The 24,549-nt window shown below is 43.3% G+C and overlaps 2 long non-coding RNA genes and 1 other non-coding gene across 6 annotated transcripts; 1 reads left to right on the top strand and 2 right to left on the bottom strand.

Annotated features, from left to right (window-relative positions):
• LOC121436970 lies at positions 1–14,724 on the top strand. 4 transcript variants are annotated; one of them, XR_005972891.1, is made up of 4 exons: positions 1–349; positions 3,080–3,174; positions 10,184–10,489; positions 14,504–14,724. It is a non-coding gene; the product is annotated as an uncharacterized LOC121436970 (long non-coding RNA). The 4 variants fall into 4 exon arrangements; XR_005972890.1 differs by having other exon boundaries at positions 1–345; XR_005972889.1 differs by having other exon boundaries at positions 316–371.
• Positions 6,471–14,657, bottom strand: LOC121436972. The gene is made up of 3 exons (XR_005972892.1): positions 14,623–14,657; positions 13,275–13,372; positions 6,471–6,509 (listed from the first exon to the last, which is right to left on the bottom strand). It is a non-coding gene; the product is annotated as an uncharacterized LOC121436972 (long non-coding RNA).
• Positions 9,218–9,289, bottom strand: Trnav-cac. Its single transcript has one exon. It is a non-coding gene; the product is annotated as a tRNA-Val (tRNA).
• Positions 14,725–24,549: the final 9,825 nt, after the last annotated feature.

The following is a 24,549-nucleotide window of genomic DNA, read 5'->3' on the forward strand; positions in this document are numbered from 1 at the left end:
CTTTTGTTTATTAATGGATTTACTCATGCGTTTGTGTCTACTCAGAAACACCCATTTCTTAAAGGAGTACTCCTTTGTCATCATTATATACTGTGATGCTTAAATTATCCCATAACATGCCCGTGGGAGTACATTCAAGTGGACCTGCTCTTCATTTGTTATCTGTCTAGAATTCTGGATTATCTGACCACCCCTGGGAAGAAAGCCAAAAGCAAATGCTTCTTGTCAGTGATACTTTGTGTCCTCTGCCTATCAATGTCAGGTCTCTTCTATGAGAAGAACAGCAGGACTGCAGAGAGAACACGCAGAATGTTGACAAGAAGCTGACATGAGCCCTTGTTTCCAGTATGTGAGTCATCATTGCCACCAATGTGAGTGTGTGTGTGTGTGTGTGTGTGTGTGTGTGTGTGTGTGTGATGTGTACATGGGTGTGTATAAAGGGTCTGTGAAATGAACAAAGAAGAGGAAGATGTCACTGCACATCTTTGACTTGACTGGATGCAGACAGACTACTCCATCCTTATATTCAGTACAGTAGAGTGACAAGATCATGTGGGACTCACCAGGTCAGTCATTTCCTTTTCTCTTCCCATCTGTGTGACCAGCAGCTGGTCTGTGATGCCTTGTAGGAACACATCCTGTTGAGCAGTTCGCAGCAAAGAGCAGCACACTGTAAAACAATGGCATTCATAGACTCCCCAGATGACTGAACCCTGTAGGGGTCCCTTTAAATGACCAGGACTGAAATGGAAGCAATCCCCATCAGACCATTTCCCCGAATGGGCCATGCATGACTGCATCACATTTGGAGGGATTGCTTATTAAGATGGTAGAAATCTGGATCCACAACAGACACTGAATCATGCTTATTAAAATGGTAGATATCTGGGTCCACAGCAGACACTGATTCAAACCCTAGGAAGTGAGTGTGGCATAGCCACTTCTTTCTGATGGCTGTCCATGTTAAAACGTATTGCTAGTGTGTTTGATATTCTGTCTTCCAGGATATGAAGTCACAGACTGCTTAAGTCCATACCATGTTCTCTTGTTACTGACTTAAATACCACTGTGTTGCATGGCATATCAAATAGACAAATCAATTCCTTCGTGTACGTTTATCCAGATATTCACATAGTGGCCTCTTTAGTGAACACCTTGTTCCTGCACTGTGAAGACTAGCACGGGTCCTTGTATATCGTGTTAGATAGGTAAACTGTCAGTAAGCAGAAGAAATCAGTAATCACAGCAATTCCGTGTATTATTGGCGCTTTAAAGATCATAAAGGGGACAGGAAATAGTTGTGATGGGGATTGTCGTATGTGATGTTACCCCCAAAGGTTTCAGAAGTTAGCATGTGATCTGAGTCCTGAATGGCAAATAGAAGCAAGACCATGCACAAACCAAGTTGTGGGCGTGCTTGCTTCCATGGAGAACAGTGGATCTAAGAGCAGAGAACAAGGCTAGTTGCCAGAACCTTGAAGACAACGTGGACACTGCTTGGGGATAGGACAGAAAGGAAAATGTTGTCATTGTCAGCTGTGTACGACATTTGGATTATATGATCTGTGTGGAAGGTGAGTTATGAAATTGTCATGATATGTTTCCTTTTGGTAGAAGGTGACTTGGCACTGCACAGAGAAAGGCCTGGGGAGGGCGGGATGAGGTAGTGTGTGGAGACAGTGGAGATGGTTCCGAAGACAGGGGAGGGATGGAGGTATGAAAGAGGGATGAAGCCATGCTGCAGTGATCAGCAGGAGAGCTGCCCTGTGCAGCCTTGTCTGGGAGAGGGCCGATAGCAATGGATGCGCTGTGCATTTTCCCTGTGGAGAAATTGCTCTAACATCTCTGGATTTGTCTGACCACATGGAGACACGGTGCTTCCATTTACTGACATCAGTTATTCCACGTGTATTGACACAGGATAGTTTGAATACCCAAACTAGTCATTGTAAAACTTAACAATTTGATAACGAGTTGCTGATGAATAATTTTCAGATGTAAAGTTTTCTAAGTACAGCTAACTGTAGCATAATTTCCAACAGAATAAGAATCTAACATTTGTCTCTTAAAAAGTGAACCCAAAATTCAGTGTATTTTTGAAAATGGCTGTTCTACAGCATGTACTGCTCTTGGCAGGTTTACAGATGAAGGAAGTGAGTAGGTTTTAGGCAGAGTTGAAGTGAAATCAGTCTCTAAATTCTGCAGCAACTGTTTGTCCCTATTTCTCCAGAAGAAGACTGCCTTTAGAAATGCTTATTTTTGACAGCAGGGAATGGAGCAAACATTCACAAGACAGAGGCAGTTGGATGTCTGAGTTCAAGGCCAGCCTGTAATTCCAATTGCATATATCAACATTAGTCTGTCACATATGCAGGAACTTGTGACTGGTATTTAAAGCAGGTATTATCACTAAAGACCCCCAAATTAGCACATGAGCAGTGTGATGCTCTCAATTCACAGAGTGGGAAGCACAGCTCAGAGCAGAGGGTCTCACTCTGTTTTCTCCTCACAGAAATTCCCAGCCTGTGTTTGGAGAATGGGTCCAGGACATCCTGGCTCAGGGAACCAAAGTTGCTGGGGCTAGGAAGGTCCCACATCTCTCTGACTCTAGAAAAGTGGTTCAACCTGTGACTTGACCCCTTCAGCAAACGTCTATCTCCAAAACTATTTCCATTGTGATTCTTACCTGTAACAACTTTACAGCGATGATGAAGCAACAGAAATAATTTTCTGGTTGGGATCACCACGCATGAGGGACTGTATTAAGAGTCACGTCACAGCATAGGAAGGCTGAGAACCATTGCTGTACAGACATCCAAACGCAGAATCCGGCTTCTCAGATATGTCTGGGATCCCTTCATCATTGTCCCCATACTCCTAGGGAGGCACAGCCCCACATCAGGACACATACACTCACATCTCCGTGCAAGGGAAATCCTGTTCTTCTTTCTCCGTCATTTCTATTTCCACACACTATGCTATATTTCCAAATTTTCTTTTTTTATGTCTTCAGTACTGAGCTTAAGGATGTGTCTGATTCTTTGACCAACCTTTTTCCTGTTTTGTGATTCTTCTGCAGGGTCTGGGTCATTGGCTGTGCACACACATCCACAGACAGTACAACAACAGCCTCTAGTCCCTTGTTGCTGACCTTTGGGAAGCTGGGCATGTAAGGTAGGTTTGCTGGCAGGAGACATGCTCTCAGGAACAGGATGTCCTTGCCAGAGGCTGGACTCGAGGATGCTACAGCACTTAGATCTGCCCAGCATCTGACGGCCCTGTCCCAAGCTCTTCACAAATGTGGTGGGAGCACATTTGGGGATTTTTAAAAGTGGTCCCTAGACACTGCTATTGCTCCCCTGGCTGTGCACACATTCCCAGCTATATTCTTGATTTCTCTGGTAGCTGTTCAATGAGAATGCTATACCATGAAAAGAAATCACTGGTGAATTTAAAAAGCCACAGTATGGGGACTGGCGACATAGCTCTCGTGGCAGAATGATTGCCTAGAATGGAAATTGCTCTGTGTTCTTTGACCCTCTGGGCATGTTCACCCTCACCTGTAATACCAGCACTCAAGGCGTAGAGGGAGGAGGAAAGAGACAAGAGAGTCATTACTGTTTATGAGAGTATGGCTCCCAGCCCCCATGGCAGATAGCTCACAACTGCCTTTAACTCTAGCCCCATCAGGAGTCAATGCCTCTGCCAATCATGTGCATACCACAGACAGACAGACAGACATAATTAAAAGTATAACTAAAATCTAAACAAGAAAAAAAAAGAAGCATCAACTCCAGGTCATTGACCAAGGGGAAAACACAGTGGAATTTAAAATATGAACATTATAAAGGCTAACGGAATCTAACAGTCTACAGTCTGGCAGGGGAGATGACTCAGTGGTTCAGAGTGCATTCTATTGTTGCTGAGGATCCAAGGTAGTTTCCAGCATCCATTTCCAACATCCTTGAAGGACCATACCTCAGCTCCAGGAAGGTATGACCTCTCCTGACCTTTGGAGGCGCCGGAATTCATGTGTACATACACATAGGAATATACACAACGTAATTATTATTAAGTTATGTATATTTTAAAATTATGTACAAATTAAAATAATTGTTGTGAAACAATGAAGAAAAATGGTCAAATGCCAGGCAGTAATGAGAACAGTTTTCATCAGCGTTAGGTGGCAAATGCGTGCACTTTCAGCTATTTGAACACTGGGGTTACACGATCATTACTGCTAAGAAGTTTCAGAACAGCCTTAATAGCACAGAGAGGCCCTGCCTCAAAATGAAAACCAAACAAAAACCAGAAATATCTCAGAAAATGTGAAATTTCTTAGGAAAACAATCTTAGAGTACATGGTTTTTCAAGAGATGTGGATCATTATAAAATAAATTTTTGCAGGGAAATCAATGATAAAATTACTTATTTCGTGGGAATTCAACAATATACATGTAGAAATGGAATGAAAATGTTACTGGGCCGAGAAGAAAACAGTAGCATTAAGAATGTGTTTACATTAAAATGAATACTTGAGCTGGGGCAGTGTGGTAAGCTGGGAGGACCAGCAGCACTCTGAAGGCTGAGGGAGGAAGGGGAAGAGTCCCAGGCTGGGCTGGGCTGCTCTGAGACTCTGCACTAAACACACAAAATAATTAGCAGGACTATTATCGTTCCATTCACTGTGGGAAAGTTTCAGCTTAGTTCTGTCATGGGAAACCATCCTCTTTTCACTGGATGTTAGGCAGAGCCCTGTGTGTCCGTGGCAGACACATTAAAGATTACCATCCCCTAAATGGGGAAGTGACTTCCTCACCACCACATACAGCAAGGCGCACAGAAAATGGCGGCTGGCACTCTACTCAGATAGCTCACTCTCTGGAGATTTCCCTGCAGACAGCCCTGTGCCTTAGGGGTAGGAATAAGCCCGGCGACAGACACAGATTTCCTTATGGTAGTACATGTGCTTTCCGGTGGTGTTTCAAATTTCGTATCCAGGAAGTAAAGTACTTTAAAGTGTAAACTGAGAAAAATGCTTGTGCTCGGGTGGTAAAAGTGGGGCTGGGGAGACAGCTAAATCAATAAATTGCTGGCCTTGTGGGCATGAGGCCCTGAGTGTCATTCACAGAGAGCATCATCAAGAAAATGAAGTTAAACTACAGCAGGAAAAGTAGTAGGTGTGGTGGGACTTGCTTGTGTGTGAAGGTGGAGGCAAGCCTATCCCTGGAGTGTGCTGCCCAGCCAACCCAGCCTGCCTTGCGTGTTCCAGGCCAGTGAGAAACCTTGTCTAAGAAAAACTTCAGGGGGATGGCGCCTGAGGTACAACACCGGAGGCTGCCTTCTGTCCCCTGACCACATGCATGTATGCATACAATTGCAGAAGCACACACATATGCACACGGGCACACAACCACACACTGGATAAACGATGTTTATACCTTCTGTACTTTAGAAGTAGTCATTGTGTTCCATTTCTGGGCAATGAAGTAGAAGGACAAATGGAATCTACTCTCATGCTCTGTGCATGCCTGTGTGCATATGTGTGTGTGTGTTTGCACACAGAGCTCCACCATCTCTATCTAATGAGGCTGCTTTATGTTAGCCTTAGACTGGGATTGGTCTCCAATCTCTGGTTTACATTTGATATACCTAAGATGTCAAGGTTTATGTACCAGGAAAATATACTGAAGTGAAAAAACACTGCTTTATCTCCAGAGGTAAGTTCCCTTCAAGTCCAGGTCACAGCCAATGTTCCCTCCCACCCAAACATAGACGCCACTGGGCCCAAGACTCTCACTGATGTAGTCCCCATTATGGCCAGGAGGTGGCATTCAAACTACATGCCTACATTTATTTTCTTTAAAGGGGCTGATGTTTTATGGAATAGCAATGCGTTTTCAGTGTGTTTGGAAACTTGATACAATACTAGAGCAGTTCCATTTATGGATTGCAGCAACTGTAGTGCTCCACAACTCACTTCATCCTCCCTGAGTGTAAAGTGGGCAGTGCACAAGGGATACAGAGTGGTGCTCTGTAGAGAATATGAATGTGATGGTCACCTTGAATCCCCTGACACTGGAATGGATGGATTTCCTAGACTTTCCATCTCCTCTCCAGAGGCACCAGATGAACACAGATGCCATCTTTAAAGGATTCCTCTAGCCATACTGGGACAAATGGAGCATGGAAATAGAGAACAGCAATAGAGGAAAACAGTTTGGGAAAATGGGTGTTGAGCCATACTGATATCGGTCAGCACATGAGTAAAGAACTATGGAGATAAGTAAGCAGTATACTACACACCAGGTCATCATTGAAGAGGACCAGGAGAATTATAACACATAGCCTATCACAGCAGTAAGTGATTAACTAACTTTCACACATATATATCCAGGGACATATTTGCACAAGCATGAGTATATACACAACACACACTAACAAATGTCAATGTAAACACACAGCTCTCACCTCGAAGGAAGAAGAGAGTTCATTCTGGAGTCAAATATCTGTGAGTAAACATGAGTGAGACAGGTTTATGTTAGTACAAATTACATGTCACAATGTGGAAACAGTTTCATGAAGTATTTATAATCACAGAATGAAGAAACTATAGACTCTCCTTAAGTACATGGGTGATAATATTAAGTAGACTGTTATGGTAAAGCAGAGAAACCTCAGCTACAGGCACTAGCTGCTATGTGATGAAAAGCAGTCCTTTGACTGGTAGAAACTTAAAGCTTTGATAAGGAGACATATTCTGATATTTTAAATGTCAGGTCCAACGTCATCTGTTAATGACAAGGTGTTAAGTAAGTCCAGCACAGGGGGCCCAAGGAGTGGCTACTCATGGGCTCAAAAGAACACAAAGGAAATTGTAATTAGGCCCTGGGACTGCGACTTCCACCATCTCCATATCACTGCAGGTCTAAGAGTCAATCAACCAGGCTTTGCAGACCAGCCTCTGCCAAGGAATTCCTGTACACACACACACAGACACCTCTCATTCTCACTCTCCTAGCTTCCTGGTATTTACTGAGAGCTCAAGGGGTACAATCACGTTACAACAGACTCATCTCTGACCACACACAGGATGGTGAGAGCTACTAAATTATGTGGTCTGAATGAGATTCCTGTGACGATGGCCATGGATTTGTCTCTGGGACATTTCTCTCATTTGTTTCAGACTGTCAATAATAACCTGTAAATGCCGATAAGAATTTAACGACAAACTGCATTACACATCAAATAACGTTTTCATCATGGGATAATCCATGCTTTCAACAAAAAATATCCTTTGTAAGTTTCATTGACACTTGTTTCCTGACAGTTTACAGAAGATTTAATAATTTGTTCACAGAAAAAACAATATGTATAAATTTGTTTAAAAACTAATACCAGTTATAGATGAATCAAAAAGTACAAATATTTGTGCATTATCCTGACAGATAGATCCATAGTGCTGATAGGCCGAGAGATTTCCAAACATTGCTGAATTGGAGACAACCTGTCTTAATGAAGGACAACTATGTTCGCAGCTCAAACAATTCATTATTAGTAAGATGTCTGTTGATTCAAAACTGAGCTACAGATTGGATGCACTAACAACAAAATAGCACTTATTCTTTTTAAAAATTGAGTGGATAACTCTAAACATTGTAGACTAAATATATAGCTTGTGTAAACCTTAGAAACAGACAAATGTTAGAGAACAGCATTGCCTGATAGGAGACCTCTGTTTGAACCTACAGTAATTGGACCAGCATGCTATTGAATCAAAGTTGGCAAGAAAAAGTCCAAAACCAACATTCCACGCTCACATCCACACATTTACAGACCACTGCCTATATCGAGTCAACATTTTTCCTGTACCTGATGCTGGCATCAAGCTTGTGTGTAGTGCGTGTAGTGTGTGCTGAGAAGAACTGACCATACTCCTGCTGCAGCCTCCCAGGCACTGGGATTACTGGCATATGTACCATGATTGGATAATTGGAGAACTGATGTTTCACAAATAAACAAGGCAATTTGATGCATAAAGATGGCCTTTCAGGAAGCAATACTGAGGCAAGTGTATATCCATACCCACAAATATAAACTAGGACCTACATCGTATCATATGTGAAGACCATTCAAAATAAATTACGGATGTAAAAATATAAAAATCAGCCTATAAATGTCAAACAGAACACAAGAAGAAAATCCCTGTCACTGAGTGCCAGGCAAAGATTTCGCAGACAAGACACCGAATAAAAACCGTAATTGAAGAACTAGAGAAGGTGGGATCTTACAATTTAAAATCTCCCGCTCTTCCAAAGACATGGATGAGAATTGAGATGATAAGTCTGAGGCTAGGAGAAAAGTTAGAAATACATATATCTGATAAAACATTTCTAACATTTCTATGAAACATACGGAAAACCTCAAATGTCAGCGAGCAATCTCACGCACAGAGTGGGAAGTCGGGATCACAGAGTGCTCATTTGGCCTCATCTCCCTCCTGCTCACTCTCCGACAACTCCCCTCCTGGACAATGGCTCCAGCACAGCCCTGTACATAACAGCACAGGAGGAGGCAGAATGGTCCCAAGTCTCTCTCCTTCCGGAGAAACACAGGCTGCAAACCCCAAGGTAGGAGTGGTCCTACTTGGGTCTGGAATCCCTGCATCTGCCTCCCAACCCTCAGAAAGATTCTGGTGCTCACCTCCGGGAATCCATAAGCTCAACTCAGTCCAAACACCAGGAACTGAATGCTCCTTTCCAGGACATCGTCAGGTCGCCATTTGAAAAGAGTCGCCATAATGACCCCGGTTTCTATGACAACCGCAATGCTGCCTCCCCCTTAGTAACCAGGAATGGCTCCGCCCAGCCCTCCCTTACTTCCTCTCAAAGGAAGAACTCTTCACCCTTGTTTTCACCCAAGAAAGCATACCCATTAGAGAAACTGTCCCCACTACGAATGCAGAGCTTTTCTTTTTTTTTCCGCTCTGTGAACAAAGCATATCCCTAAAAGCCCGACCACATTGTACTCACCAGACCATGGTGGTATCTATGGAAATGTCGTCACAAAGATGAACATTGCTGTCACGGTGACAAATGAGCAATTTTATCCAATAATTAGCTATGCATATATAACCTCATCACGGGACTTTAAATTTTGGGACACCTTGTACAGAAACATCCTGAAAAAAGAAAATCAAAGGTTAAAAGTATTGTTTTGGAGATGCCGGGGCTCAAACTCGGGGCCTCATATATGTGAAACATGTGCTCTACCTCTGAGCTACATCCCCACACCTGGTAACAGCTTCATCAAAGCCCTTGTGAAGTCAGAGGAACCGCGCCAACGTTCAGAGTCTCTGCAAAGGGTCTGCATCAGGTCCTTTGAGCATACTGGATTCCAGGTTGAGTTTAGTGCTTTGATAGGATTCTTGGGACATTTGTTGCATGAGAAAACAATCTATTTTCAATCAAAGGAAAAATAATAACAATAAAAATAATAACAACAACAATTATAAGAGCTCAAGGGGTACAACCACGTTAAAACACATTCATCTCTGACCACACACAGGATAGTGAGAGCTACAAAATTATGTATGTCTTTTGCGTGTGATATCTGTGGCGATGGCCATGGACTTGTCTCTGGGACATTTCTCTCATTTGTTTCTGACTGTCAATAATAACCTGTAAATGCTGATAAGGAAAGGGGGAGAAACTGCATTACACATCAAATGAAGTTCCCATCACGGAATAATCCATGCTTTCAACAAAAAAAGATTATATCAGACTTAAGAGTTCCATATGTCTTCCCAGGGCATATGCCTTTGAGGTTAGGTTATGCAGGGCCTCTCATTTAATAAATTATTTTCCTATGATTGTGGTCACATTGAGAAAACTACTTTGCATTCATCTGCAATTATTAATCGGCTTTTATACTTTCTTGTAATTTTCCTTCAATCCATATTTTGCTTTGTGACTGAAATATAAGTATGAAAGATTAGCATTCTCCTAATGAATTTTACACATAACATTACTGCATGTTTTAAAATTGTTTTATTCCACTTTAGTTTTAGTTCTTTCTTAAACGTTAAGATTATAACTCTAGATTTCTAATAATTCGTTCCTGGATGGTATGTGTTTACTTCTTTTTACGTGTTCAAGATAACATTTTAATGCCTTTGTTTCAGATATATGTCTTGAAAAAAGCAATCATTTTAGAGTCTATTTCAGTCAGCAATAAGAACATCGGTTATTTTTGGCTTTTGTTTTGTGTTTGGTAAGTTATGTCCATTTACATTTTTTACATTTATTTGTCTGCCTATTTTGTGTGTCTGGCAAGGCCATACATGATCTACAGTGTACTTGTAGAGGTCAGAGGACAACTTGCAGGAGTCATTTCTCTGCTTCCACAATGTGGGTCCTTGGGATCCAACTGAAGTCATCAGAAGCAGTACTCGGGCTTCTATTACACTTTAATACGATCTACATATAAGGTGAGTCACACAGTATACCTTTTTGTCCAACATATTTACTTGTAAACTTTCATTGCAATGAGTCATTGAACTTGTTCATGGCCTCTAGTTTCTGGTACACTATCATCATGGGACCCTCAACAAAACTCCTCTAGGATATCCTGCAGTCACCCCAAGTAACAGAGATTCTGCAGGTATTGTTCCCCAGGACCAGTCAATTCCAGCATTCCAGTTGGCCTTAGATGGTGTAGATGTTAGGATGGGCCAAGCCAAGAACCCCAATATGGACCTGGGTGGTAGCTGAGCTGATCAGCTGCCTGCCTAAGGATAGGGCCGAAGCCAGCTCACCTATGCCCATGGCACCAGGCCCAGTTTTCCAATGCCCATGGTGAGGTGTGGGACTAACTCTCCTGTGAAAGTCAGGGCCAGCTCTTGACACAATGTCCACCAAAGGGCAGAACCAGCTCACTCTGGCCCTTGGATATCATCATTCATGGCTCTTAAGGCCCCCTGTAGTAACATGGGCCACAAACATCAGCACATACCCTAGCTCTGGTAGGACCATAGACCCAACATGATCCTGGCAGCAACTCGTCCTTGATGTCACCATTTCCCGGGTGGTTTCACAGACCACACAGATCAGGATGGCACCAGCTGCAGCAAAGCCTTTGGACACCAACGTGGCCTCATGTGGTGACCCACACTTCAGGCATCCGCATGGCCTTCATTGGTAACAGGAATCAGGAAGACAAAGACCCTGGCTACTGCTGGGTCACAGATATGGCCCTGGTCAGCAGCTCAGGCATGCACAACACCAGGTTGGCAGCTCGGGTCTCTCAGATCATTGTCACTCCAATGGCAACACAGCGCTCAGATCCCAACAAGGCCAGAGGACACAGCCCAGACTCCAGGCTCCTGTGTGCCCTTTGGTGGCAGCATGGACCATGGATGTTAACATAGACCCGAGCTGCAATAAGACCAGAGACCCAGAAATGACCTTTGGTAGCAACCTCGGTCCTGTTGACACCATGACCATGAATGACAAGAAGACCACCCCCTCAGCCTTTTCCTTACCACCTTCTATTCCCCCTCTTTTCACAGCACATGAACTATCCCGCTACTCTTTCTCTCCTGTTTCTCCACCACACATTTTGCTCATTGTAATGGAAGCCTTGTAGCTCTGGGCAGGCCTCTGGTTGTCTACCAGCCAGACCAGGCTTTGAGGACTCTGGCTGGTCTGTGATTGGCTAGCACCTTCTGGACCTGGATGCCATAAGGCAGAGTGGAGATGTCTTTCTGCCAGACAATGAGTACAATTAAAAACATATATGTGTAGTGTAAACATTTCAGCTCAAATGTAAAGGGATCCTGGCCGTCCAGATGCAAGGAATACCACAAAGTCAGTATAAGCTTAGCAGCTTACAGATCTGCTTCAGGGAAAGCTTTCCTCAAAGTAACAGCTCTGCTCCATCAGGAAAGTTGTTACAGCTTTGGTCAAATGACAATTAACATATCAAGAAACTGAGAAATATTTTTCCAAGTTATTGTCCTATTTCCCATGGCTACCAGCAGTCAGTATGATAGTTTCATCCCCCACAACCTTGCCAGGTCTTCATATTATTATTTCTGTATATTTTGTGGGGGTGTCAAGAGTCCCCTAGAGTCACCTGTCTCTCTTCCCTAAGTGTTAAGGATGTTGATGCTGTATGTTTCTCTTAGTGGAGCATCTACTCACCCTTCTGGACAACTTTTATTTCATGAATTGTGTATTTTCTTAGTGACTCTTTTTTAGGCTTTCTGTATTCTGGAAACAATAAGGCTGTCATCTAATACACAATTTCCTACATTCATTTTTTCCCAGGCAGGGAAAATAACTTTTATATCACAGTTTACATTTTTCACTTTATGGAAGTCCTAACAGTCCAGTTCTTTTCATAAAAGGGGTTTGTTATATCTATGAATTTTATCTATAATTCTATCAATTGCTTTCTGTTACAAGATTCATGCTTAGGTTGTATTTTGGATTAATTACCTTTTAGATTTGCTTTCACTATTTACTGGGTATCTGCCTATATGTTTGTGTGTGCCGTATGCACATTTGAATGCAGATGCTTGCTGAGACCAGAAAAGACTGTCAGCTCCCCTGGATCTGGAGTTATAGGTATCTCTGGGCCACCATATGGGGACTGTAAGCTGAAGTCAGGTCCTCTGCAATAGCCAAAGGCACTCTTAACCTCAGAGATGTCTCTCTAGTCCTATGTAGATCATTTGTTAATTTTGGTTGACTTTTGTATCCAGTGATAAACAACTTGTCTATATTTATATTTGTCCATGAGGATGTCCACTTGTCCCATAATAAGACAGAAAAACAGGGCATTGAAGGGGATATGAGAGGGGAATACACAGCCCCTCACCCTGTGATCATTTTTTTTTTTTTTTTGATTTTCGAGACAGGGTTTCTTCATAGCTTTTTAGTTCCTGTTCTGGAACTAGCTCTTGTAGACCAGGCTGGCCTCGAACTCACAGACATCCGCCAGCCTCTGCCTGCCAAGTGTTGGTATTAAAGGCGTGAGCCAACACTGCCCGGCCCTGTGATCATTTTTACATTTTTCTAACTGACATTCAAGAAGCCTCCACCCAAATGATAGAGTCAAAATTACCCACAGATATAATGCAAGTAGTACTAAAGACATCTCAAAGAAAGTTTAAAAATAACAACAAATAAACTAGGGTCCGAAGATAGGGGTCATTCTTTAATATCACTGGATGTCTTCCAGAGGATCCAGGGTTGATACCCAGCACCTACCTGATGATTCACAACTGTCTGTACTCCAGTTTGAGAGATTTCAAACTCTGGTGCCCTCTGTGAGCAATAGGTATTCACTCAGATGGTGCACAGACTTCCTTGTGAAAAACATTAAAAAATTAATTAATTATGCTTACTTAGGACCAGAATGTTGGCAGAATCACATATTCACCTTACAATTTAATTTACTAAAAGTTTTTTAAAAGGGATAAGAACATTTAAAAGCATTTTTATTTTTTACTTTTAATAACCTATTGTATATTTTCTTCAAGTGGAAAAACAGAACCATTTCAAAGACTCAAAGCATGAAATTTTAAAACAATGTAATAATGTAACAATGTAACTCTGAGAACCATAAAAATCTTCACATTTCTCACTCTCCTGCCCTCCTCACACACCCTAATCTCAAGTCTCTCTAGTCCTCACTCAGGCCTTCATTCCTGAGCCATCCCTATACTATGTGAGCTTCTTCCATAGCATGAATAAGCTCACAAGCTTTGCTTCATTCTGGCTTTTCCTGAAATTCTTTTCTGCAGCCTAATCATAGATCCAGCTTTACCAAGGTCATGGTCATCAAAGGAACAGGGTTATCCTTAGGCAGCTGATCACGATGCTGGGCTGTACCTCCTATAACCACCTACAATCCCAGAAAAACTCGGTGACCAGCATACGCCTGCTTCACTGAAGTGTCTTTGTGTCTTTGCTAAAGGTGTCCCCTACACATGTGTGACTCTTCTGTCCCCTTCATATTCTTTTCTGTCTTCTTGTAATTACCAATGAGGCACACTGTCTTCATTTCTCTATGTTTATAAGGAGTTTGGGAGTCAGGTGTTCATCCTCCAAGTTTGTTCCTTTTCAAGGTTGTCAATGTCAGGTCTCTTCTATGAGAAGAACAACAAGACTGTAGAGAGTACACACAGAAGGTTGACAAGAAGCTGACATGAGCCCTTGTTTCCAGTATGTGAGTCATCAGTGCCACCAGTGTGTGAGTGTGTGTGTGTGTGTGTTTGTGTGTGTGTGTGTGTGTGTGTGTGTGTGTGTGTGTCTGTATAGGAAGGGTCTGTGAGATGAACAAAGAAGAGGAAGATGTCACTGCACATCTTTGACTTGACTGGATGCAGACAGACTACTCCATCCCTATATTCAGTACAGTAGAGTGCATGAGCGTTCTCATCTGCCTTCCTCCCCTCTCCATGAGCTTTCTCTACTCCTTCTCTGCCTTCTAGTAGAACAGGGGAGAAAACAGTGAACTTTCCATGCAGAACCAACTCCTGGAGAAGAACCAAAAGTGGTGTGGTCTGTTCAGCCTGTTACCTGAGCAACAGTGACAAGATCATGTGGGACTCACCAGGTCAGTCATTTCCTTTTCTCTTCCCATCCGTGTGACCAGCAGCTGGTCTGTGATGCCTTGTAGGAACACATCCTGTTGAGCAGGTAGCAGCAAGAGCAGCACACTGTGGAACAATGACATTCATAGACTCCCCAGATGACAGAAGTCTGCATGGGTTCCTTTAAATGACCAGGACTGAAATGGACGCCATCCCCATCAGACCATTTCCCCGAAAGGGCCATGCATTACTGCATCACATTTGCAGGGAGTGCTTATTAAAATGGTAGATATCTGTGTCCACGACAGACACTAAATCATGCTTATTAAAATGTTAGATATCTGGGTCCACAACAGACACTGAATCAATACCTGAGAAGTGGGGTGTGGCATAGCCACTTCTTTCTGATGGCTGTCCAGACTGAGAAGCTTCTGTAAAGCAAAGGACACTGTCGCTAAGACACAAAGGCAACCCACTAACTGGGAGAAGATCTTCACCAACCCCGCAACTGACAAAGGTCTGATCTCCAAAATATATAAAGATCTCAAGAAACTAGACCGTAAAAGGCTAACCAACCCAATTATAAAATGGGGCATTGAGCTGAACAGAGAATTCTCAACAGAAGAACTTCAAATGGCCAAAAGACACTTAAGGTCATGCTCAACTTCCTTAGTGATCAGGGAAATGCAAATCAAGACAACTTTAAGATACCATCTTATACCTGTCAGAATGGCTAAAATAAAAAACACCAATGATAGCCTTTGTTGGAGAGGTTGTGGAGAAAGGGGTACACTCATCCATTGCTGGTGGGAATGCAAACTTGTGCAACCACTATGGAAGTCAGTGTTTCGGTTTCTCAGGAAATTCGGGATCAACTTACCCCTGGACCCAGCAATACCACTCTTGGGAATATACCCAAGAGAGGCCTTATCATACAACAAAAGTATATGCTCTACGATGTTCATAGCAGCATTGTTTGTGATAGCCAGAACCTGGAAACAACCTAGATGCCCTTCAATGGAAGAATGGATGAAGAAAGTATGGAATATATACATATTAGAGTACTACTCAGCAGTAAGAACCAAGGACTTCTTGAATTTTGCATACAAATGGATGGAAATAGAAAACACTATCCTGAGTGGGGTAAGCCAGACCCAAAAAGAGGAACATGGGATGTACTCACTCATATTTGGTTTCTAGCCTTAAACCAAGGACATTGAGCCTATAATGAGTGATACTAGAGAAGCTAAATAAGGAGAACCCAAAGAAAAACATATAGGCATCCTCCTGAATATTAACCTTCAGCAGGCGATGAAAGGAGACAGAGACAGAGACCCACATTGGAGCACCGGACATAAATCTCAAGGTCCAAATCAGGAGCAGAAGGAGAGAGAGCACGAGCAAGGAACTCAGGACCGCAAGGGGTGCACCCATACACTGAGACAAAGGGGATGTTCTACTGAGAACTCACCAAGGCCAGCTGGCCTGGGTCTGGAAAAGCCTGGGATAAAACCGGACTCTCTGAACATAGCAGACAATGAGGACTACTGAGAACTCAAGAACAATGGCAATGGGTTTCTGATCCTACTGCACACGCTGACTTTGTGGGAGCCTAGGCAGTTTGGATGCTCAACTTACTAGACCTGGATGGAGGTGGGGTTCCTTGGACTTCCCACAGGACAGGGAACCCTGATTGCTTTTCGGGCTGAGGGGGGGACTTAATTGGGGGAGGGGGAGGGATATGGGAGGCGGTGGCGGGGAAGAGACAGAAATCTTTAATAAATAAATAAATTAAAAAATTTAAAAAAAAGTATTGCTAGTGGGTTTTACATTCTGTCTTTCAGGATATGGATCACAGACTGCTTAATTCCATACAATGTCCTCTTGTTAATCCCATAAATACCAGTGTGTTACATGGCATAGCAAATAGATAAATCAATTCCTTCATGTATGTTTATCCAGATATTCACATAGTGGCCTCTTTTGTGAGCACCGGGTTCCTGCACTGAGAAGACTAGCAGAGTTAGATGGCTAAATTGTCAGTAAGTAGAGGATAGCAGTAATTGCAGCAACTCCATATGTTATTTGTGCTTTAAAGAACTCAAGGTGGACATAAAATGGCTGTGATGGGGATTGTTGTAGGTGGGGTTTCCCCCAAAGTCGGTTTCATCAGGTAGCATTTGACTCGAGTCCTGATTGACAAGAAGAAGAAGGGATATACAAGCCTTGTTGGTGGGCTTGTCCACATGGACCTCATTTGGTCTACGAGCAGAGGACAAGCCTAGAGGCTGGCGGACAGTGTAGTCATGTCGGTGTGAGGTGGAAAAGGTAGATGACTCTCATAGTCTTTCAGTTGTATTATGACTATGAAAGGAAGATTTGGAGAGAGTCACAATTTCACTCTTGTTGTTGTTATGTTATTGTGTGTAGAATGAACTGAGTAGAAACTGTTGCGAGAGTGGGTTGGAACAGCCATTATGGTCAACGGGAGCCATGCAGCTGCAGTGTGTAGAGAGTGGAACATTTGGCCATGGCTGCTGTTGGCAGGGCAGTGACTGTGCATGGGGCTTATGGGGAAGAGGCGGGGCAAAAATTCCTGGGCTTTTCTGGCTCCATGTCCACATAGTGGTGCTGTTTTCTGATATCAGTTGTTTCTTGTGTTTTTGAGACATTCCCTGGATGGTTTGGAAACCCAATGACCCTTATCGTGAAACTTGGTGATTTAATGACACACATCAGTTGATGAAGAAGCTTCTCTCATCTCTGCAGCAATACTTGCTCACCTTAGTGACACCTGGAAGTGTCATACAATGTTCACCTCCCAGAGGAGTAGTAGTAATGGCACTAGTGGTAAAGGTAGTAGTAGTGATAGTGGTGGTGGTATTGGTGGTGGTGGTGATGGTGGTGGTGATGGTGGTGATGGTGGTGGTGGTGGTGGTGATGGTGGTGGTGGTGGTGGTGGTGGTGGTGGTGATGGTGGTGATGATGGTGGTGGTGGTGATGGTGGTGATGGTGGTGGTGATGGTGGTGGTGGTGCTGGTGGTGATGGTGGTGGTGGTGGTGGTGGTGGTGGTGGTGGTGGTGGTGATGGTGGTGATGATTGTGGTGGTGGTGGTGATGGTGGTGATGGTGGTGATGATGGTGGTGGTGGTGGTGGTGGTGGTGATGGTGGTGGTAATGGTGGTGGTGGTGGTAATGGTGGTAGTGTTAGTGGTGGTGGTGTTGGTAATTTTGGTGGTGGTGTTAGTGGTGGTGGTGGTGGTGATTTTGGTGGTGGTGTTAGTGGTGGTGGTGGTGATGATGGTGGTGGTGGTTGTGGTGGTAGTGATGGTGGTGGTAATGGTGGTGGTGGTGATGGTGGTGGTGGTAATGGTGGTGTTGGTAATGGTGGTGGTGTTAGTGGTAATGGTGGTGGTGGTGATGGTGGTGGTGGTGGTGGTGGTGTTAGTGGTGGTGATGGTGTTAGTTGTGGTGGTGGTGGTGGTAGTGGTGGTGGTGGTGGTGGTGGTTGTAGTTTCACCTCTGGGACCTCTGAACTCGCCAACCATGGGATCATGATGACATTTATAGTATTAGGCAAGTGTTTCCTCCTGTGGAGTGGGCCTTAAATTGAAACATAAAGTTACTTGGTTACCTCTGTGATATTCATGCCACTGTTGACCCATGGGTATATCTTGCCATGTTGGCCATTATTGTAGTTCACAGAGGAATAAGAACATTGACAACTTTCCTCCACTCAATAGCCTGGTAGTATCTTCTGGTAATAGGAAAACTAGGTAATAGGAAGGAAGGTTTCTGGTCAGTGTCAACTTGATTTCTCCATACCCTGTGGCCAACGTGTGTGGTGTCTTAAGCAATAGGAATCAAGAGCAATGACAATAGGAATCAAGATCAAAACAATACCTGCATTGTTTTGGGGGATCACTGGAACAGCCCTGACCAACAGCTGGAGGGGGTGTTCCACACTTGGCACTGGGCTTTTTAATAATCCATGGCTTCTGGGAGAAGCATCATCCCTTTCGTCAGGTAACTCCAATTAAATTCATATATATTATAAAATAGTAGGTTGGCTACTACTATCACGTCTGGTCTTTAATTCAATCTGTAAGAGAAAATATTTCACATCTCCCTGATAAGTCTGACTTGCTGCACTCACGTGAAGATCTCCATTTTAACACGGACTTTTTAGTCTTTTCCAAATTCTTCCTGATGAGATAGGTCACTGTGCACTTTTCTGTTGCATTCCTGGCCCCAAATCTGGAATCAGCCATTTTCCCCAGGCATCTTTGAGGGGGCAGTGTTTTTAGTGTACTCAATCTGAGCAATGGAGTTGGTGATAAGTAGTTGATTGGAATCAGTGCATGGAATGAGTACTTCTGCATCTTCGAGAGCATAAATGTCAGCCTCTGTCCTGGTTTCTTCCAGGGCACTCTATAGGAGATCATTTTCTTTTCTTGGGGGGCGCTCAACTATCCAGTGTTTCAAAGCACAAGCATACATATTTTATCAATTCTCCCACTCACAATAAAGGTGTGCACTCTCTGTTCCCAATGCACCTTTCTGAATTGATGAAAATGCTCTGCATCTGCACTGCCCAGCCCAGGAAGCTCTAGCTGTCTGTGGCTGTTGGCCACTGGAAATCTGAGCAGTGCTGAAGGTGACACTTATAATTATGGTTAAATTTTGTTTGTTAAAGCTGACTTTATTTATTTTAAATAGGGTTATATAATTTATTAACCTCCATGTGCCGCATGTAACTGAGGAAAATATTAGGCAGATAACCCTGGCCTCATTTCTTCACCTTGTGTTGTGTATTCACAATATATCCTGGAGATCACTCTATAATTATAATCATGGACTTCATGTTGCCTTCTTAAAAATTATTTTGTTTGTTTTGAGATAGAATCTCAGTATATAAGTCAGGTAAAACTTGAGCTCACTATGTAGCTCAGGATAGCCTCAAAACGACTATTCTCTTGTCTTTACCATCAGCCTGTTGGCATCACAGATGCATACCATCATACCTGGCTAAGCACATGCGTACCTAGTCATTTGAGTGGTAGATACACCTGAGATCATGCTGTCCCTCTTTCCTTCCCACAGATGTTTTTCATAGTTCTGCTCTTGGAGTTCTACATTGTTGCTCTGTCAGATTCTTTGTGTCCCCTTCCGTGTTCTTTGGGATGGATCCTTAGAAGAAAGACCCCTGGTCCCAGAATGCACGCTTGTGGTTTTCACTAGCATAAGATCCATCCATAGGCTTGGAGAACAGTTGCATTCTCTCCAGCAATGGAGAAGAGTGTCTTTTTGCTCACAGACTACCCACGTGGAGAGCTGAGAGGAGGTGACTGCTATGTGAGAAACCTGTGGTGAGCATTTCCTGAAATCAGGAGAGTGACATGCTCAGACTGGACCCTCTGCCTGTCTTTGTCTTTGAAGATGTGGTTCCTCTTCCTCTCTGAGTCCTGTGGCTCTGGTTCTAGGCCCACAGTGTGGGAATGGGAAGTCACGTGCTTGGTGTAACCTCAATGACCTCCTTAAACAAATTGCTTTCTTATAGATCATCCATACATGTTAACTGCACTATCAAATGGAAGCAGAATCAGAAAAAAATCTACTCCGCACCCAGGATAACTTCCAAGACCGACACCACACAAGGTTTATCCTCCCTCCCCTCTGTAAGGGAGATATAGCCAGGAGAAGAGTGGGGCCTGATAGCGAACACTGTGGGAAGGATGGGCCAAATTTTCCTTGGTTTCCAAGGCAGCATTTGTTTTTCTTTGTGGACCAGACAGTTTAAGGCAGTCTCTTTGAATGGTTTCCATGGGAATCCACTTGAGCAGATCAAAAGAGGGAAAAAGGAATTGTGTGAGACATGTAGGTGTGGGGTTAGAATGATGATGCCTGGCACACAATAAACTACTAATTCACAGAAATAAATTGATGACATGGCTGAAGGAAATGTATGTGTGTGTGTATATGTGTGTGTGTGTGTTTGTGTGTGTACCTTCACTCAATATTGTAGAATTCACAATACACAAAGACAATCATGGCATATTGGTACTTATTATTTTGTTACCTATTTTGAGAAGTATTTTTTTCTTTCATTAAAATATTAATTTATTCAGGGAAAACTAGCCTTTAGTAAATAGAGCCAGGCGCGCCATCTGGTGATCAAAATGTGAGTTGCAGGACTTCAAGGCAACTATGGAGTTTCCCTATAGACAAGGTTGGGGCATCAGAGGGCAGTGTGGGGGACCACTCACTCAGAGAACTCAGGGAGTTCAGTGCCCTTAGGATCCCGACATCTGGGGATGGTTAGACAATTATGCAATACATCCGAGTGTTAACGTGTACGTAGCTGCCAAAGAACCCGTAGATTAATATACAGACTGCAACTTTCCATTCCAGAGAGGATTTCTGAGGTTTCTGGGGTCAGGTCATCTGGGACCACTTGGACATGTGTAGCTTTGCTGTGGGACCATTCTTGTGCGTGTTCTCTCGTGTGTACATCATGTCTGAGTCTCTCCCCTTAGTACCTGGGACTGCGGTAGCTGTGGAAAATTCACATCTGACTGTTGGTCAACACTGCCTAGTTTTTCTACATAGGGAGTACATGGAATTTCTCCTCCAGCAAAGTATGGGCTTTTCTTCTGTCACATTTTCCATTTAAATGGGTGTAGCATAGAGACATCTCAGTCATTAAGCTTTCCCTTCTAGAGTATGAAGTCCAGAATTAGCCCAAGACATATGTTGGGGCATCAATGTAAACTATGGAACACACATGGAAATTAGAGAAAATAAAAAGCAATTCTACTTTCTAACACTAGAAGAATATAGACAACATCTACTAAAATTGTGTGACTTGCATATTTTGGCCAATTGGAAACATACATGCATTCTTTTATGGCAGGGTTGGTACATGCACACGGAAGAACCAAGACTGTGGAATTCTTGGCCCATCTGTTGGCTCACCAGGCAAAGGTGCTTACAGCCCAGCCCAACGAATTTGAGGCCTGGAACCTACTTGGTGGAAGAAAAGAGCCAACTCCTGTAAATTGTCCTCTGATCTTGAACACACTACATCCCACCACAATAAATATATACAATAAATTCTTGTTAAAGCTATGAATTTTTCTACTGCTTAAGGAAGCAGTCCCTCTTCTCCCACTGTCCACACTGCTCAGGGCAGAGGTGACCATGTCCACAGTTTCCCTAGAGCCTTTCCTTCGGGAACTCTGACCCTGAGGCGGTGTTTCACAATGTTCCTTCCATCCCTGCTCTTGCAGGGTGAGGTAAGTGTCCAGGTGGCTGCAGAAATGGGAAGAGTCTGGTCCTCCCAGTGGCTGAGATGAGCAGCCTCTCTTGCCTCACAACCTCCACAAGAGAAAGGATCAGACCAGATTAAGAAAAAGCAGGGGGAAAACGAGGCAGGAGCCTTCAGTATTCCTTCCACACCAGGTGACAGGCGGGCTTGGAGTCCAGCCCTCTAAAAAATGTCAGAAAGCTCTGGAATTCATGGACTTCCCTGAGCTATGTGGTAGCAGGCCTCACTATGTTTACAGTGGAAAAACCCCGCCAGTAGTTTGGGAGCGTAATAGAGACACTGAGTTTGTATGTGCAGGGGCTCTGGATTGGGGTATGCTGTGAAAGGGGATCCTGAGCCAGTTTTCTTATCTTGGAATTAGTTGAGTCTAGGACAAGCCTCTCTTTAAGAAATTGTTTGTCCTCTCCCTAGGTACTCAGCTACCCTTCATTTTCCATGTACAGTTAGCATCATTCCATAAGCTCATTGCAGCCAAGGCACAGTTCTTGTGTCTGGGTCTATCAATTGTCTAGATGCTTCTGCGCACACTGTGGAAGGCAGATATCCTTTATTCAATTGTCTACTGAGTCAAATCCTAATCTTTTCCAGAAAAATCTTTCCAGGCATCCTTAGAAGCAGTGCATTACTTTATTCTATCAGTTAACATACAACATTGAATGTTACCATGATGGACGTCAATATTTTGTCTATGTTGTTAATCTGAGCTATCAGTTTTCCATCGACCTGCCATTGGAACATTTCTCTTTGTCTCTTTTCTTGAGAGTCCCTAAATTGACTAAATGTAACATTAAATACTTTATATCCCATAGAATCCAAATTTCAGATAAGTAAAATAACATGACATGCTCCAACCAATGAAAGTAATTGTTTTGTAGAACTGAAATTGTATGGAGTTGGTTCAATCTGACAACTATGAACACAATAGACAATGTGGAGTAGAAGCAGAATGTTCTAAGGCTCATAAGGACCTAGGAATTTCTAAATGGGGTTTGCTAAGACTCAGGAAATTCTGAAGACAGACTCCTTGAGACTCAGAAGTTAACAATTCAGGAGTCTCTGGAAGTCTTTAAATTGGCCAGATGCGCAGGGCACTTTCCTTAACAAGTTTATATAAGCAACTTGTTCACTGAGGGCCACGTTTCCAGATTTTGTTGTCACTGCCCACGCTGGGGCTTTCAGGCATAAGGCTGTCCCTGAGTGGTTCTTCCACCTGTAAGTAACCCCTACCCATGCTCCCATATGGAACTCTTATAAACTCCTTGTTTCACCAAGTTAGACTTGGGTGATGTCGTGTCTTTTACTTTGGTCGGTCGTTGGTTTCCTCTCTGGGGTTAGTAGACCCTTGTCCCTGTCTTCCTAGCAATAGTGACATACAAGTGTTCTCCTAAGGGGCATCTCTTCAGATTGCTGAAAACCTCTACTGACAGATCCCAATGGAGCGCACAACACCCAGCTGTGCCTGCTTAATGTACAGAAGAAGCCTGGGAAATATTCAATAGCCATTGTTTTGCCTAGCACAAGTGAATATTGGAACTGTGGCCTCTATGAACTTCCTATCTACCTTTTCACCATGATCTCTTACTATAGGATAATATGTAGCTCTTTTCTCCAGGATTGGTGTTTGGGGCATTGTGATATTTTGACTGTAGCTTGTGTGTTAGTGTATTCGGTGGGGTGTAGACTTTCATTTACTTGATTGCTTACTAAAGTGAAAATCTCACCTTAGTACCTCTATGGGTGAAGGAGACAACCTGGGCAGTTTCTCCTTTTATACTCTGAGGTAACCTAAGTTGTTATTGTCGTGGTGACGAGATGAGTGCATAGTGAGACTAGGGAAACGCACCTTCCCATGTAAGAGAATATTTGGAATGGAAAATAAGGATTTCTTGGGATCAATCAATGCATTGTTGAAATGACTGTGCTTTCTCTATTATCCAAGGCCTGTCACTCCAACACAACAGTGAAGCTCTGCTGCTCCTGAATCAGCAAAGTGTGTTACTATGGCCAGTCTATTAGTTCTTTTGCAAGAGATGGCAAAGTGTGTCTTCTTTCCTTTACAGGGCTAGCTCACCTAGAAATCCACTAGGAGATCTCCTCAGGTCTCTCTGATAGTATTCCTCAAAAGTCACACTTTAAGGCAGCACTCCCCCCCTGACAATGGGAAATTTCTGTGGTCCTTAACGTGGGACAACTTTGCCAATTGCCTGCCTCCTGGCCTCCTCTTTCCTAGTGAGTATGGTTTTCTTTGGGTGACCTGAAGGGTGAAGAAGTTTTGCTTTCAGGGAATGAGAGGTCACAGAAGGGTGAGCTGGGTGAAGACACCTTCAGTGTGTAGAACATCATGTGCATCATAGGTACCACTGAAACCTGATGCCATTTTTACATTTTAATGCCTTTTTATTGGAGGCTGGTGTGAAGAGCAAGGCAGAGTCCCACCTCCAGGACTTGGACTCCGGTAGAGGTGTGGGTTACCACACTAAAAACTGAACACCTTTCATGGTGGGGAGACCCAACTATCCCAGAAGGTTGGAAGGTCTTTCTTAGTAAATTTAAATTATTGTTCCATGTCTTATGAATTAGATACCGGCGTGCTGCTGAGGAGGTTCCCGTGATTCCAGGC

Source organism: Microtus oregoni, unplaced genomic scaffold, assembly GCF_018167655.1.
Source record: "Microtus oregoni isolate MIOR12 unplaced genomic scaffold, Mior012 000050F_013, whole genome shotgun sequence".
NCBI classification, from domain to species: Eukaryota; Metazoa; Chordata; class Mammalia; order Rodentia; family Cricetidae; genus Microtus; species Microtus oregoni.